The sequence below is a fragment of the Lissotriton helveticus genome (genome assembly GCF_964261635.1).
Source record: "Lissotriton helveticus chromosome 1_1 unlocalized genomic scaffold, aLisHel1.1 SUPER_1_unloc_10, whole genome shotgun sequence".
NCBI classification, from domain to species: domain Eukaryota; kingdom Metazoa; phylum Chordata; class Amphibia; order Caudata; family Salamandridae; genus Lissotriton; species Lissotriton helveticus.
Window position 1 is genome coordinate 1,697,875 of NW_027611649.1, and position 15,945 is coordinate 1,713,819.

Genomic DNA, 15,945 nt, shown 5'->3' on the forward strand with positions numbered 1-15,945 from the left:
GTGGGGGAAAGAATGAATAGTTTAACTGCCCTCCAGGGTAGAGGGTGTCAGCCCTGAATCAGCTGCGCTTAACTCCGAATAACAACAACAACCTGTGGCTGCTTCAGAGAGACTGAGGAGGCAAAGGTTTGATTCAAACCAGAGAGCGCTCGAGACACACGCACGAGACAACAGAGGCCGCAGGAGCCTCTGGGCAGGAGGGTTATTAATAATAGGATTGCAGCATTTGTGGCCATGAGCTCAGCCTGGGGACAGAAAGGAGCTCTGCAGTCACAGTGTGCATCACAAGGTTAGAAGGCGATGAGTTTAAAGCAGAGATTCAGGGCCGCATTCATTCCATTTGATGTCAGCACCGTGAAGAAATGATGCTTTGTGTTTATTAGCAGGTAAACATGCGTACTTTCTACAGAGGAATAGTATTTGTATCTGTTCACATGCTTCTTTCATATTGTCATACGCAGTGCTTTAAGTGGGACGGGTCTCTATCTAGCAGGACCACCCTTCACTATGTTTGTCAATTCAAAGAGACTCCTTATAGTTCTTTCACAGTCTCATCATTTCAGAAATGATGCTTTGTGTTTATTAACAGGTAAACATGCGAACTTTCTACAGAGGAATAGTATGTGTATCTGTTCACCGGCTTCTTTCATATTGTCATACGCAGGGCTTTAAGTGGGACGAGTCCTTTTTAAAAGCTGGTGCTGAGACGGGTCTCTATCTAGCAGGACCACCCTTCACTATTCATGTAAATTCAAAGAGACTCCTTATAGTTCTTTCACAGTCTCATCATTTCAGAAGTGAAGCATTTTCAATATTCTAAACAACGAAGCCATAGTCGTTGCTTTTTTATCTGATGCAACTAGGATGGCTTACTAGCATGGGTGCATATTCACGACACTGAGAGTAAACATTCAGGGCAATGGGCTGTACAGTGTTTTCCAGACTCTGAACTGTTTCATAAATTTGTGACTTAAGAAAAGAAAGTGCATTCATATCAGATCCGTACAGTCCCCGCAGCGCCATAGTGCACTCTCAATGGTCTGGGAAAGTGAACCTGCCAGAAATGAATTACGTCACACAAGACATACAGACACATAGCAGTTTCCCATTCTTCTGCTCGTGGTCTCTTCTTTGTAACTTACACCACTGATAACTAGTATTCTTCCCTGCATAGAACTGCACACATTACCTTTCATTATTTACCTTTCTCAAACAAGTCATAATGCTTTTTCAAAGTTCATTTAAATTATATTACAGAACTGCTCACCAAGCAAAAACTTTAAAAAAAATTACTAATCAGATAGGAGAAACCTAATGTTATGTTATGTTATGTTAATAACATTTATTAGGCGCAACAGCTGCCCCAGCGAAGGGGCGTCCTGGCGCCTGATCATATGCAGCAACATAACAGATCAGAGCCGAAAAAGGGAATATTAGCCGACAGAGATGAACAGGTGGGTTTTGATGGCCCGTCTAAAGAGGGTCAGGCTATTGAGGGCGCGAATGTGAACAGGAAGGGAATTCCATAGATCCGCCGCCATCACACGGAAGGAACGACCTCCCATCCTACTAAGCCTGAACCTAGGCTTATTCACCAGATGCTGGGCCTCGGATCTAAGGGATCGCGTGGGGACATAAGAAGAAATAAGGCCTGTCAAGGCCGGGGGAGAAGAAAGCTTTAGGATCTTGAATGTCAGACAGAGAGCCTTAAATTTGATTCTCTGTCTGACCGGAAGCCAGTGCAGAGAGGCCAAGACAGGAGAGACAGAGCATCGCCCGTGCAGCGGCGTTCTGCACCCTCTGAAGCCTAGTCGCCTCAGCCTGGTTGACTCCAAGGAGCAGGGCACTCCCGTAGTCTATCCGTGAGAGGATAGAGGCCTGCACCACCAGTTGACGTGTGGGAGGGTCGAAGAATTTGAGGACAGGTCTAAGTCCTCGCAGAATGCCATAGCAGGTAGCTGCTGTCTTCTTTGTATGGCTGGTGAAAGAGAGGTTCGAGTCCAGCCATACACCCAGATTTTTGACTTCGTCCACTGGAATGGGCATCGCTCCCAGTTCGAGAGGCCACCACTGGTCTCCCCAGAGTTCCGCCTGCTTCCCCACAATCAGGACCTCGGTTTTCTTGGCGTTAAGCTGTAAGCAGTTGTTACGCATCCAGCTAGCCACGGCTATCAGTCCTGCCTGGAATCTGGGCGCAGTCACCTCAGGGTTCCCACTAAGTGTCACCGCCAGCTGCGTGTCGTCGGCATACGATGTCATCGTAAGACCATATTGCCTGACGACAGCAGCCAGCGGTTTCACATACAAGTTGAATAATGTGGGACTGAGGGCAGAGCCCTGAGGGACTCCCAGTTCCAGAGAATGGTACGAGGACTGGCCAGGTGGAATAGCTACTTTAAAAAACCGGTCCGAGAGGAATGAGCGGAACCAGTCAAGAGCCTTCCCGACGATCCCCACTTCCCTCAACCGCCTTAACAAAATGTCATGAGACACCGTGTCAAACGCGGCGCTCAGATCTAACAATAGGAGCGCCGCGGTCTGCCCCACATCTAGCACTGTCCGCAAATGCTCGATCATAAAGAGCAGAGCCGTTTCAGTGCTATGTTGAGCACGAAACCCATTTTGACTCTCGTCTAAGATATTGTTGCGCGAGAGGTGGGCAGACAGAGTGGTATTCACGTGTGCCTCAGTGACCTTGGCGGTCCAAGGCAGGAGGGAGATGGGCCGATAATTCTCCGGTAGCAAGGGGTCAGCATTAGGCTTCTTCAAAATGGGCTTGACCACAGCCTGCTTCCAGGATAACGGAACCACGCCCTCGCTGAGGGAGAGATTGATCAACTCCAAAATGGGCTCTCGACAAAGGGGCGGGAGAGAGGCGAAATGCTCTGGCTTCAGAGGGTCTAAAGGAGAGCCTGATTTAACTTTGAGGCTCAAAGTGCCGAATACCTCATTGGACATAATCGGCAGGGTTGACAGGGTTTCAGACACCAGGACCTCTACATCGCTAAGAGCGTCCCCGGGGGCAGCTGGTACAAATCCTCGGTAGATTTTCTGTACTTTCTCGACGAAAAAGGATGCCAAGCTTTCACAGTGCGAGTCCGTACAGATTTCTTGCGAGGTGACCCGTTTCCCCATCAGGTCTTTAAGTACCTTGAAGATCAACTTGGAGGGGTTGGGGCTGTTGGAAAACTCAGCCGCGTAATATGCAGCCCGGGTTTGACAGATAGCTCTGTGGTAGGACTTAAGCTGGGCAAAGTACAACGATTTTAACATGGGATCAAAAGCCTTTCTCCAAGCCCTCTCAGCTTGCCGGCAGGTTCTCTTAAGCTCGGCAAGAGTCTCATTATACCAAGGGCTACGGGTTTTCGCATGACATTTTGCCCAATGCAAGGGTATAAGAGAGTCGAGGGCAATAAGAACCCAGTTGCAGAATTGTTCATAGCCCTGTTCTACATTCTGCAGTTTGCCTAGGGGATGGGACTCCAATATCCTGACAAACTCCTCCAGCTTAAGTTTACGCCAATTGCGCTTTAAACTCTGTTTGCCTGCAGGTTTCAATTGAGGGGTGTCGAGAGGACATGACACTTTAACCAGTAGATGGTCAGTCCAACCCACCACCGTCGGGTCAGCTGATGTAGCCCGAGCTAAGGTGGTAAAAAAAGGGTCCAGTATATGTCCTCCTATGTGGGTGGGGGAGGTGACCAGTTGGTCAAGCTGCAACGCTTCTAAATCCGCCAGCAAGGAGCTGATGGAGGGAGATGACGACTGATCCAGATGTATATTTAGGTCACCTACTATATTAAAGTTAGAGCATGTTGCAGTCAAGGAACTGGCCACATCCACAAGGGCAGCTTTAAAAGCAGTGTCATTCCCAGGAGGACGATAGATAAGCACACCGCTAAAGGTGAATTGATGACTGACCTTCACCTTAAACGATGCGCTTTCACACATAGGGAGGTCCAAGGCCTTCCACTCAGTCGGGAAACAGGACTTAGTCGCCATGGCTATACCACCTCCCCTCGTCGAGCGGTTTAAGATGGACACCGTATAGGTAGAGGGGAAAGCCAGGTTAATAATAGCAGTGTCCGCGTCCTGTAGCCAAGTTTCGGTCAAGAAGATGATATCGGGAAGATCCGCGTCAATCATATCCCGTAGAGACTGATGGTGTTTAACCAAAGATCTTACATTCAAGCTCCATATATTAAGTGCTTGACCGGACCATTCGGTATACGTACCCCGAACCGTCCTATTAACTGGACGAACTCCCGTGGGAGAGGTCAGAAAGAAAAAACCGCAGGTACACTCATAGGGTCCTGAAAGAGGGGGTAGAGGGTCATGATTACAGACCCGAAAGCTATCTCTTATGGAAATGAGAGCCGCGCGATCGTATCTGAGCGCCGCCATGGTAAACAGGCTGCTAATAAGGGAGGGATCCAGAGTCCATAGCCCGCACCCGCTACCTCGACGCGGACGAGCGCAGACGGGCAGGACTCTGGCACGACTCCGGCTACGCGACGGCGTCCCACTGCGCGTTCCCGCTGCGCGGGAGAGGACGACTTTAAATAGGCGTCTCCCTGAACAACTCGAGCGTCGGGACGCTCCAAAATGGCGCCCGCGCTCCAACACACTCACCCCAATCTAAAATGGCGCCCACAGGAATCCAGCCCCGGGACCCGGACCCGCCGAATGGCGGTGCGTCTTCCAAAATTAAATGCGAGTATGGGGGCAGCCCAGTCACAAGGATAGAATTAAAATCAGGGGAAGAATCAAATCAGGAACAACAAAAATACTCTAAAGGTAAGTTTTAAAAATCGTGGCTCGCTGGCAGCGCGACCTGCGCTAGTGCAGCAATGATGATCAGGGCGAGAGGATAGATGAGTCCGCCTTAAATAGGCGTCTCCCTGAACAACTCGAGCGTCGGGACGCTCCAAAATGGCGCCCGCGCTCCAACACACTCACCCCAATCTAAAATGGCGCCCACAGGAATCCAGCCCCGGGACCCGGACCCGCCGAATGGCGGTGCGTCTTCCAAAATTAAATGCGAGTATGGGGGCAGCCCAGTCACAAGGATAGAATTAAAATCAGGGGAAGAATCAAATCAGGAACAACAAAAATACTCTAAAGGTAAGTTTTAAAAATCGTGGCTCGCTGGCAGCGCGACCTGCGCTAGTGCAGCAATAATGATCAGGGCGAGAGGATAGATGAGTCCGCCTTAAATAGGCGTCTCCCTGAACAACTCGAGCGTCGGGACGCTCCAAAATGGCGCCCGCGCTCCAACACACTCACCCCAATCTAAAATGGCGCCCACAGGAATCCAGCCCCGGGACCCGGACCCGCCGAATGGCGGTGCGTCTTCCAAAATTAAATGCGAGTATGGGGGCAGCCCAGTCACAAGGATAGAATTAAAATCAGGGGAAGAATCAAATCAGGAACAACAAAAATACTCTAAAGGTAAGTTTTAAAAATCGTGGCTCGCTGGCAGCGCGACCTGCGCTAGTGCAGCAATGATGATCAGGGCGAGAGGATAGATGAGTCCGCCTTAAATAGGCGTCTCCCTGAACAACTCGAGCGTCGGGACGCTCCAAAATGGCGCCCGCGCTCCAACACACTCACCCCAATCTAAAATGGCGCCCACAGGAATCCAGCCCCGGGACCCGGACCCGCCGAATGGCGGTGCGTCTTCCAAAATTAAATGCGAGTATGGGGGCAGCCCAGTCACAAGGATAGAATTAAAATCAGGGGAAGAATCAAATCAGGAACAACAAAAATACTCTAAAGGTAAGTTTTAAAAATCGTGGCTCGCTGGCAGCGCGACCTGCGCTAGTGCAGCAATGATGATTTACCAATGCTTGTTTACATTGTACTATAGTTAATTAGATATTCAACATACATTAACAAGCATCGGCATAGCCAATAGGTCGGCCAAAACTCACGCAAAAGCTGTTTGGCATGTAAAACGCGAAGTAACTGAGCAAAAATGGTTGAAGATCTTCGAGCTGCTTGCCCCTAGTAAGACCCAAGAATTTTGGCAATACTTAAATAAGCTTACCCATGGAACTTGCAACACGGAGAACCCACTTGATGCTAGTACTTGGATAGCCCACGTAAAAACTCTCTACACCAACGCCCCAGTGAAAAACTCAAGCAAGAGAACAGCCCTGGAAGACCACCCAAACGAAGAAATGACTGAACCCACGTCCCCTTCAGCTAACGCTACACCTGCTGAAAGAAAGGCTTTGAGGGCAATTTTGAAAAAAATACGCCACAATGGGGCCCCCGGACCAAATGGTCTGCCAGGCTCCCTCTTCAGGGAGGACATCGACTTTTGGGCAGAGAACCTGGGCCAGCTGTATGCAGAGTGTAGACTCCTGATCAATCAATCAATCAGGGGTTTGTTAAAGCGCGACTACTCACCCGTAAGGGTCTCAAGGCGCTAGGGGTGGGGGGGTGCAGGTTCCATTCCATCAAGGAGGGGGTCTGTCGAAGAGCCAGGTTTTGAGGTTTCTTGCGAAGATGGGGAGCGATGTTGTCTGTCTGAGGTGGAGCGGAAGGGCGGTCCATGCTTTGGCAGTGAGGAAGGAGAAGGAGCGGCCTCCAGATCTGGTCTTTCTGGTGCGGGGGACCACGGCATAGGAGAGCTGGGCTGATTGTAGGGTCCTTTGGGGTGCGTGGAATTTGAGTCGGCTGTTCAGGTATGCTGGTCCGGTGCCATGGAGGGCCTTGTGTGCGTGGGTGAGCATCTTAAAGGTGATTCTCGCCTCGAAGGGGAGCCAGTGGAGTGTGCGCAGGTGCTGGGAGATGTGGCAGTGTTTTGGCAGGTTGAGGACCAGTCTTGCGGCGGCGTTCTGGATGTTCTGTAGCTTGCGGATGAGGTTTTTGTTTATTCCGGCGTAGAGTGCGTTGCCGTAGTCGAGTCTGCTGGTGACCAGGGCGTGAGTGACTGTCTTTCGGTGTTCGAGGGGGATCCATTTGAAGGTCTTACGAAGGAGGCGGAGGGTGTGGACGCAGGAAGATGAGACAGAGTTGATCTGGCGTTCCATTTTGAGCTCGGAGTCCAGGATGATTCCCAGGTTGCGTGGGTGGTCTGTGGGGGTTGGCGGGTTTCCGAGGGCGGTGGGCCACCAGGTGTCGCTCCAGGTGTTGGGGTTTGGGCCCATGATGAGTACTTCTGTTTTGTTGGTGTTTAGTTGTAGGTAGCTGTTTTTCATCCATTTGGCGACGGCTTCCATGCCTTCTCGAAAGTTGCGTCTGGCGGTGTTGGGCTCGTTGGATAGGGAGAGGATGAGCTGGGTGTCGTCTGCGTATGACACGATGTTGAGTCCATAGGTTCTGACGATGTGGGCAAGTGGAGCCACATAGACGTTGAAGAGTGTCGGGCTGAGGGAGGAGCCCTGGGGGACTCCGCAGGTGGTAGGTGTGGGGTCCGAGAGGAATGGGGGAGTCTGACCCGCTGCGTCCTGCCAGAGAGGAAGGAGCAGATCCAGTCGAGGGCCTTGTCCTGGATTCCTCCGTCATAGAGTCTGCGTATTAGGGTGCGGTGGGAGACTGTGTCGAACGCCGCTGATAGGTCGAGGAGGATGAGGGCTACTGTTTCTCCTTTGTCCAGTAAGGTGCGGATGTCGTCTGTTGCGGCGAGGAGGGCGGTTTCCGTACTGTGGTTTTTTCTGAAGCCGGATTGGGAGGAGTCGAGGATGTTGTGTTCTTCAATGAATGTGGCGAGTTGGCTGTTGATGGCTTTCTCAATGACTTTCGCTGGGAACGGGAGCAGGGAGATGGGTCTGTAGTTTTTGAGGTCGGTGGGGTCCGCTGAGGGTTTCTTTAGGAGGGGGCTCACCTCGGCGTGTTTCCAGTCGTCGGGGAACGAGGCAGTCGCCAGGGAGCGGTTGATGGTGTGGCGGAGCATGGGTGCGATGGTGTCGGCGGCTCTGTTGAAGATGTGGTGGGGGCAGGGATCCGTGGGGGCCCCTGAGTGGATTGACTTCATTGTCTACAGCGTGTCTTCGGTGGTGAGGGCTGTCCAGTCATCAATCGCTGGTTTCCGGGTGTCGGGGGTGGTTGGTGAGGGTTCAGTGTGTTGGTTGTCTTCGTCGAAGTTGTCGTAGATGCTCTTGATTTTGTGGTGGAAAAAGGTGCTGAGTTTGTCGCAGAGGTCTTGTGAGGGAGGGATGTCGGTAGACTCGCTGGTGGGTTGGGCGAACTCCTTGATGATGCTGAAGAGTTCCTTGCTGTTGTGTGCATGGGTGGAGATTCTATCTTCAATCGCTTTTTTCCTCATTTCTCTGATGAGTTGATGGTAGGCGTTGGTGGCGGCTCTGAAGTTGTTGTGGGCTTCTGTGGATTTGGTGTTTCTCCAGGCCTTTTCGAGGTGGCGGCATGTGCGCCTGGATTCTCGAAGTTCGGTGGTAAACCATCTGGCTTTCTTGGCACGGGTATTGTTGTTTTTCTTGAGGGGGGCTATGGTGTCGGTGCTGTCCGAGATCCATCTATGCAGGGTTCGGGCTGCGGTGTTCGGGTCGTCGTTTTCCGCGATGGTTGGGGTGGAGTTGTTGAGTGAGGAGGTGAGCTGGTCGTCGGTGATTTTGGTCCAGTTTCTTTGTGGAAGCAGGTGCTGGTGTTTGTGGATGGTGGGTGTTCTGAAGGTGAAGTGGACGCAACGATGGTTGGTCCATGGGAGTTCGGTGGTGTGACTGAAGGTGATGGAGTTTCCTGTAGTGAAGAGGGGGTCGAGGGTGTGTCCTGCTGAGTGCGTGGGCTCGGTCACGATCTGGCGGAGTCCAATGTTGTGGAGGTTGTCCAGGAGGCATGTGGTGTTGGGGTCCAGTTGATTGTCGAGGTGGAAGTTGAGGTCTCCCAGCAGGGTGTAGTTGGTGGATGCGATGGCCTGCGGGGAGATAATGTCCGTGATGGAGTTGGCGAAGGGTCCGCGGGGTCCAGGGAGTCGGTAGATGAGGGTTCCTCGGAGGGCGGCGGTGGGGCTGGCCAGTATCTTGAAGTGAAGGTGTTCCATCAGTTCTGTGGACTCGTCAGGGAGTGTGCTCAGGCGGAGGCTGGATTTGTGGACGATGGCGATTCCTCCTCCTGGGTGGGTGGGGCGGTCCTTCCTGGAGATCTTGTATCCTTGGGGGATGGCGATGGCGATGTCCGGTCCCGAGGTGGTGTTGGTCCAGGTTTCGGTGAAGAATGCTACGTCCGGGGTGGTGCTGTCAAGTAGGTCCCAGATTTCTGTGGCGTGTTTGTGGAGGGATCGGACGTTGAGGAGGATGCATTGCAGGGTCTTCGGTTCGGTTGTGTTCTTGTGGGCGGGTTGTGCTGGATCCGTGTTCTTGGCGGTGCTGCAGGTGTGCCGGCAAGGGTGACAGCTGAAGGGTCCATGGGTGTCGGCTGGTGATGCTAGCTTGCAGTTGTTGTTGCAGCCTGGGTTGAGTGCGTGGAGTGCTGCTGGGTCGTAGCGTTGTCGGGGCGGAGGTCCAGGGTTCCTGGTGCTGGTCACGGACGGGTCGCAGACGGGCGCAGACCTGCTTGCCTTTGACGCGCCTTCGTGCACCAGCGGCGCGCCCGCCATTAAGTAGGGGTCGGGGAGGGCTGGACAGCTGGGAGGCGGGAGCGGGGAGGGGAGCTGGATTGGGCCGGTCGTGCTGGGGGGGGAGTGGCCGCGGGGGCAGCAGCGGCGGGGAAAGGTAAAGGGAGGAAAGAAGGGATAAAGAAAAAGGGAAAATAAGCAGAAATAAGGCACAAAAGAGCAGAGGTGCAGAAAGGTGAAAGATAGAAAGGGTAGAAAAATGAGAGAAAACGAGTGAAGGAGCAGAGGGAGAGAAAGGGAAAACGGGCAGAAATAAGGCACAAAAGAGCAGAGATGCAGAAAGGCGCAGAAAGGTGAAAGATAGAAAGAGTAGAAAACCGAGTGAAGGAGCAGAGTGAGAGAAAGGAGGCAGAGGTCCACTGGACCACCAGGGATGAGGCGCAGGGAAACCTGCGGGTGGAGGAGGGTCTCGATCACCAACACTCAAGAGTGCAGAGGCAGGGGCACCTCACTTAAGGGTGGAGCTGCGAGGGTGGGTGAGCAATTTCACTGACAAAGAGTCAGTGGTCTTGCTCCTGATGGATGTCCCAGACTCGTGGAGAGGATCTCTAATGCATCCAATCTACAAAAAAGGGCCAAGCACAGACCCTAAGAACTACCGAATGATTGCCTTATTGGACGTGGAGGGCAAGGCATACGCAAGTTCTCTCCTTATGGAATTAACAGACTGGGTCACCAAGGAGAACTTGCTTCCCTTCTATCAAACAGGATTCCGCCCGGGAGGCCTCACCATAGATAACATTATTGCCCTATCATACTTAATACAACAATCAATGGCTCAGGGCGACCAGCCTCTTTTCGCTTGCTTCATCGACTACACAGCAGCCTTTGACGGTGTAGATCGAAATACTCTATGGAAGAAACTGGCTGCCTGGAACATCTGTCCGAAACTCCTTCAAGCAATCAGATCACTGTACACCCAAACATGGGTAAGAGTCAAACTTTCCTGTGAATCAGCCACGAAAAAGATCAGCACCAACCACGGGCTAAAGCAGGGCTGTGTCCTTGCCCGCTTCTATTTCTATTCTGAACTCGGACAAGACTCCTGTCTTGTCCGAGTTCAGTTTCAGCCGGCTAGTCTTCATCCAGTTTGCAACAGCCTTCATTCCTTTTTGGAGGTTGGATTTGGTGGTGGCCAGGACCTTGGTGAGGGAGAGGATCCGCTGGTTATCGTCAGTGTACGAGATGATGTTGAGGTGGTGTGCTCGGATGATGTTGGTGTGCAGTGCCATGTAGATATTGAAAAGGGTAAGGCTGAGGGACGATCCTTGGGGTATGCCGCAGGTGATCGTGGTGGCTTTGGATTTGTAAGGGGGAGGCGGACTCTCTGGGTTCTGCCGGTGAGGAAAGAGGTGATAAAAGTAATTAGCAGTTTAAGCACATTGAACAAAATAAATAGTTCCTCCATTTTTCTAAAACAATGTTAATATGCCAGCATATAAAAACAGTATCAGGCGTTTTCCTACCATGCTTTCCTGTGTGTGTGTGTGTGTGTGTGTGTGTGTGTGTGTTTGTCTCTGTCTCCCATTCCCTTGAGGAGAGTTTTTATTAGTATTGCAGGAAATCACAATGTTTGATTGTCTCTTTTGTATTCTTCTTTCCCACAAGGTCTTCCACTTCAGTCCCTTAGGTGAGCCTCGGCTGCCGTCGTCTCTCGGACAGAAGGAAAAGGCACAGGTAAGTGTTTTTGCTTTCTGGTTTAGTCAAGGGAGGATGTGAGGAATAAATAATAGCTATGCATAAATGTAAAGGGAGGGGCTAGAGGTTGGAGTAACCAAAAGAAAAAGAGTAGCCGATGATTTCTGCTTTTGTCTTTCTTTTCCATCTCACTTATTTCCTTTACCCTGGGTCCCTTTTATCCCTCTGCCTCTCCGCCCGTCCCTCTCTGACTCAGCCCCTTTCCAAAAGCCCCGTAGACGCCCAATCACCTGGAAGAGCAAAGTCCCTCCGGGGCCGTGGTGTGGTGACGAGTTCAAATTTCGAGATGGCATTGACTGATCGGAAGTCTATACAAAAACAGATGGAACCATCCGGTTTCAGAACTATGACCATGGGGGAGGACCAGTTACTGCTGGAAGGTTTTATGACTCCTAGTTGTAACGTACTCTCTATTGCGGCAGGAACTGCGTCCCGCCTAGCACATGGTATTCTGTAGGGGCGTTGTTTTATTACTTCATTTGGTGGGGTAACAATGGCATGCTCGACGATTGTTGTTTTACCTGGGAGGTCGGAAAAGATGGAGGAGAAGGACTCTAAGAGGGTCTGAAGAGACACTTTTTGTTCCTCTGTTAGATGTTCGTTTATGAGCAATTTAGTCAATTTTGAAGGAATGGGTTTTTAGTCAGACAAAACATAATGGGTGTCTTTGGGGAGGGGTCCCAACAATTTCTTTAGTAGATTTATGTGGTATATCTGGGTTTTGGTTGAGGAAAGGCGTAACCGGTAAGTAGTGAGGCCTGTTTTGGCGTATTGGGGAAGGTAAGAGGAGGAGCACCTAGTCATGGACTTGTAACTGCTGTCACCTCTTTCCTTTATTGCAAGACATCTGCTAGCTTCTTTGAGCTTTTTCTAAGTTGTCGTGAGCAAAAGCTCGCCGTTTCTGTATGCGGTTTCTTAGGCTTTGGGTGTATTCTAGAGGGTGTTGTGTGTCTCCTTGTTTCTCTTGTTCCCAGTCTTCTCTTGTCATTTCTAGCAAGGTTTGTGACTGTCTCCCATAAAGAAGTACAAAGGGAGAACAACCCAAGCTTCTCTAAACCTGGCTTCAAATAACAAAGAGGGCGAGTGGGAACAACATGTCCTATTCTTTCCCTTTGGTGGTTAGCATTTTCTTCATGGTTAGCTTGAAGGTGGCGTTATATCACTTGCACAGACCCTCTGTCTGAGGGTAATAAGCCGATGTTCTTATTTGGGTAATTTTCAAGGTTTTCCACACTTGTTTCATTAAACGAGATACAAAGGGGGTACCCTGGTCTGTCAAAATCTCTGTGGGAAATCCTACCCTCGAAAACAGTTCTAGTAACTTTTAACTGATGTTTTTTTCGTGCTTGGTGTTCGTAGGGGAAATTCTTCTAGGTATCGAGTTGCGTAATCAACAATAACCAGTATATAGATATATATTTTTTTCGATTTTGGGAGAGGACCTAGTAAATCCATACTTATCCTCTCAAAGGGGTTATCGATGATTGGTAGAGGTTGTAAGGCAGGGGGGTTTTGAGGTCCTTCTTCTGACATATTTCACACTCCCTGCAGTATTTATCTACATTGGTGAATATCCCTGGCCAATAAAAAATATCTCAACACAGTCTGGGTTGTTTTTTCAGGCACACTGTGACCTGCTAGAATGTGTGACTGGGCAAAAAATAATATTTGATAGCGAACTCTCTTGAGAACCACTAACTGTGGGGATCATCTTGTTTTCCTATCCTGCATATGAGGGGAATGAGGACGGTATCACTGGGTTCTGCGCTTGTTGCCAGGCATTCTGGTGGGTGGGGTCTTTGAATTGAGCATACTGAAATGACCGGTCCGAAAGCCAAGGGGGTTGTCTGAGCAGCGTACAAGGGTGTGTAGGAGTGTCCCTCAGTGTGCTTTTGAGCAACAAGATGAATTCTGGATAGTCTGTGTCCAAACTGAGTTGTTCGGGTAGGTTGTCCAATACTCCTACCCTGACCAGTAGAGTACTGTCATTGGGTAACTTGATGGGTATTTCGGCTATTGGATAGGTTCTGATGTCTCCATGAACGCAGCGGATGAGTGTCTTTTTCTCCATGCCAGTGCTTAATTTGTGCCAGTGCTTTCAGGTGCTAAGCACAAGCAACTATTTCTCAGGGCCGGGTCTATAGAATTGAGAGTCATGGGTATGCTCCAAAGCCTGAGGAGTGTTGCAGGTGCTGACTTTTTCATGGTGAAGCTTCGTTCATTGTTTGAGGCTCGATCGGAGTCGGTCAGCTGCAGAGAGCTGGTTGCTTCTCCCCATCCAATCCCCCAGGTCTGGCCATGAAGGAATCCTCTGGAAAAGAGAAGGAATAGTTGAGTTCGATGAGAGGACGTGGAGCAAGCAGAGGAAGTGGCAGAGGGAACCGTTGGGAATCCCCTAAACACTTCTGGCAAGAGAGAACTGGGTAAAAGGTCAGTTCAATTGGAGGTGAGAGATTTAAGACAAGTAATGTTAGTACCAGAAATGGATACACCCTAAGAACAAAAAAAATCTGATGGTCATTCTTCCTTGTAAAATGGGGTCCATGTTAAATACATTTTCAGTTTTTCCCAAGGTGACACATTGAAACTTCTTAGCTAACAAAAGTGCAGATTGCTGCTGGGGCTTATTCATGGTAGGAATATAAACAACTGTGATTAGCAGAAAGTCAAATTCCATATTTTGTGTACGCATTAGGAAAAAATGTTGCAAAGAGGCAGGGATGGAAAGAGTGCTGGGGAGCTGGGGGGTGTGTTTTCTTGAGCGAAAGGGATAAATAAGTCCTCTTGCCAGATCTTAACTAATAAAGAAGTAGTCTCTTCCAAGAGGCTGGTGTTCCCCCAAAAGATCTTTTTCTGCATTTTATAAAAGGAAAAAGGTGCACACAGACCAGTCCAAGCCCAGTGTTTCTAACTGCCACCCCCAGCTAGTCATTCCAGTCATTCTCCGAAGGGGCAGTTTGCCCTTAGGCAACCACACAAACAACCACACAAACAACCACACACATACACACACACACACACACACACACAACCACATCCACCACAACCACACCCACAACCTTATACAATCACAACCATACACACACACAACTACACACACACATAACCACAGCCACACCCAACCACACTCACAACCACACACACACACCCACACACAACCACACACAACCACACCCACACACAACCACACACACAACCACGCCCACACACAACCACAAATACACGCACAACCACATACAACCACATCCCCACACAACCATACTCAACCACACACACCCAACCACACCCACACACAACCACACACAACCACACACACAACCACAAATACACACACAACCACACATACACAAAACCACACACACACCCACACACAACCACACACAACCACAGTGGTGCTGTAGTGTGGTGCTGTAGAGTGGTGCTGCACAGTGGTGCTGTACAGTGGTGGTGCAGGGGGTGCTGCAGAGTGGTGGTTTATATTGGTGTTGTAAAGGGGTACTCTAGAGTGGTGCTGCAGAGTGGTGCTGCAGTGTGGTGCTGTACAGTGGTGGTTTATATTGGTACTGTAGAGTGGTGCTGCAGAGTAGTGCTGCAGAGTGGTGCTGCAGAGTGGTTGTTTAGATTGGTGCTGTAAAGGGGTACTGTAGAGTGGTGCTGCAGAGTGGTGCTGCAGTGTGGTGCTGTACAGTGGTGCTGCAGAGTGCTGCTGTACAGTGGTGCTGCAGAGTGCTGCTGTACAGTGGGTGAGGAGCTTGAAGGTGATCCTCTTCTTGACCGGGAGCCAGTGCAGGTTTCTCAGGTGGGCGGTGATGTGACTGTTGAGAGGGAGTACGACGATGAGGCGTGCAGAGGCGTTTTGTAGGCATTGGAGTCTCTTCTGGAGTGTGGCCGTGGTTCCTGCGTAGAGGGCGTTGCCATAGTCCAGCTTGCTGCTGACGATTGCTTGGGTGACCGTCCTTCTGGTTTTGGTGGGGATCCATCTGTAGATCTTTCAGAGCATGCGGATGGTGTTGAAGCAGGAAGAGGAAACAGCATTAACTTGCTGGGCCATAGAGAGCGTGGAGTCCACAATGAACCCCAGGTTGCATGTGAAGTTGGTGGGTATCAGGGCAGCTCCCAGCATAGCCGGCCACCAGGAGTCATCCCATGCGGACGGGGTGGATCTGAGGATGAGGACCTCCTGTCTTGTCCGAGTTCAGTTTCAGCCGGCTAGTCTTCATCCAGTCTGCAACAGCCTTCATTGGAGGTTGGATTTGGTGGTGGCCAGGTCCTTGGTGAGGGAGAGGATCCGCTGGGTATCATCAGTGTACGAGATGATGTTGAGGTGGTGTGCTTGGATGATGTTGGCGAGTGGTGCCATTAAGATATTGAAAAGGGTAGGGCTGAGGGATGATCCTTGGGGTACGCCGCAGGTGATTGTGATGGCTTTGGATCGGAAAGGGGGAGGCGGACTCTCTGGGTTCTGCCGGTGAGGAAAGAGGTGATAAAAGTAATTAGCAGTATAACCACATTGAACAAAATAAATAGTTCCAACATCTTTCTAAATCGATGTACATATGCCAGCATATAAAAACTGTATCAGGCGTTTTCTTACGATGCTTTCCTGTGTGTGTGTGTGTGTGTGTGTGTTTGTCTCTGTCTCCCATTGCCTGGAGGGAGAGTTTGGA

The 15,945-nt window shown here is 50.4% G+C and overlaps 1 protein-coding gene across 1 annotated transcript in view; it reads left to right on the top strand.

The window, feature by feature from the left end:
- LOC144805440 (uncharacterized) overlaps window positions 1-15,945 on the top strand; it is a 947,065-nt gene that overhangs the window by 14,686 nt on the left and 916,434 nt on the right. The window contains 1 exon segment of the mRNA XM_078671992.1: window positions 11,189-11,257. The gene's annotated coding sequence lies outside the window, so the exon portion shown is untranslated.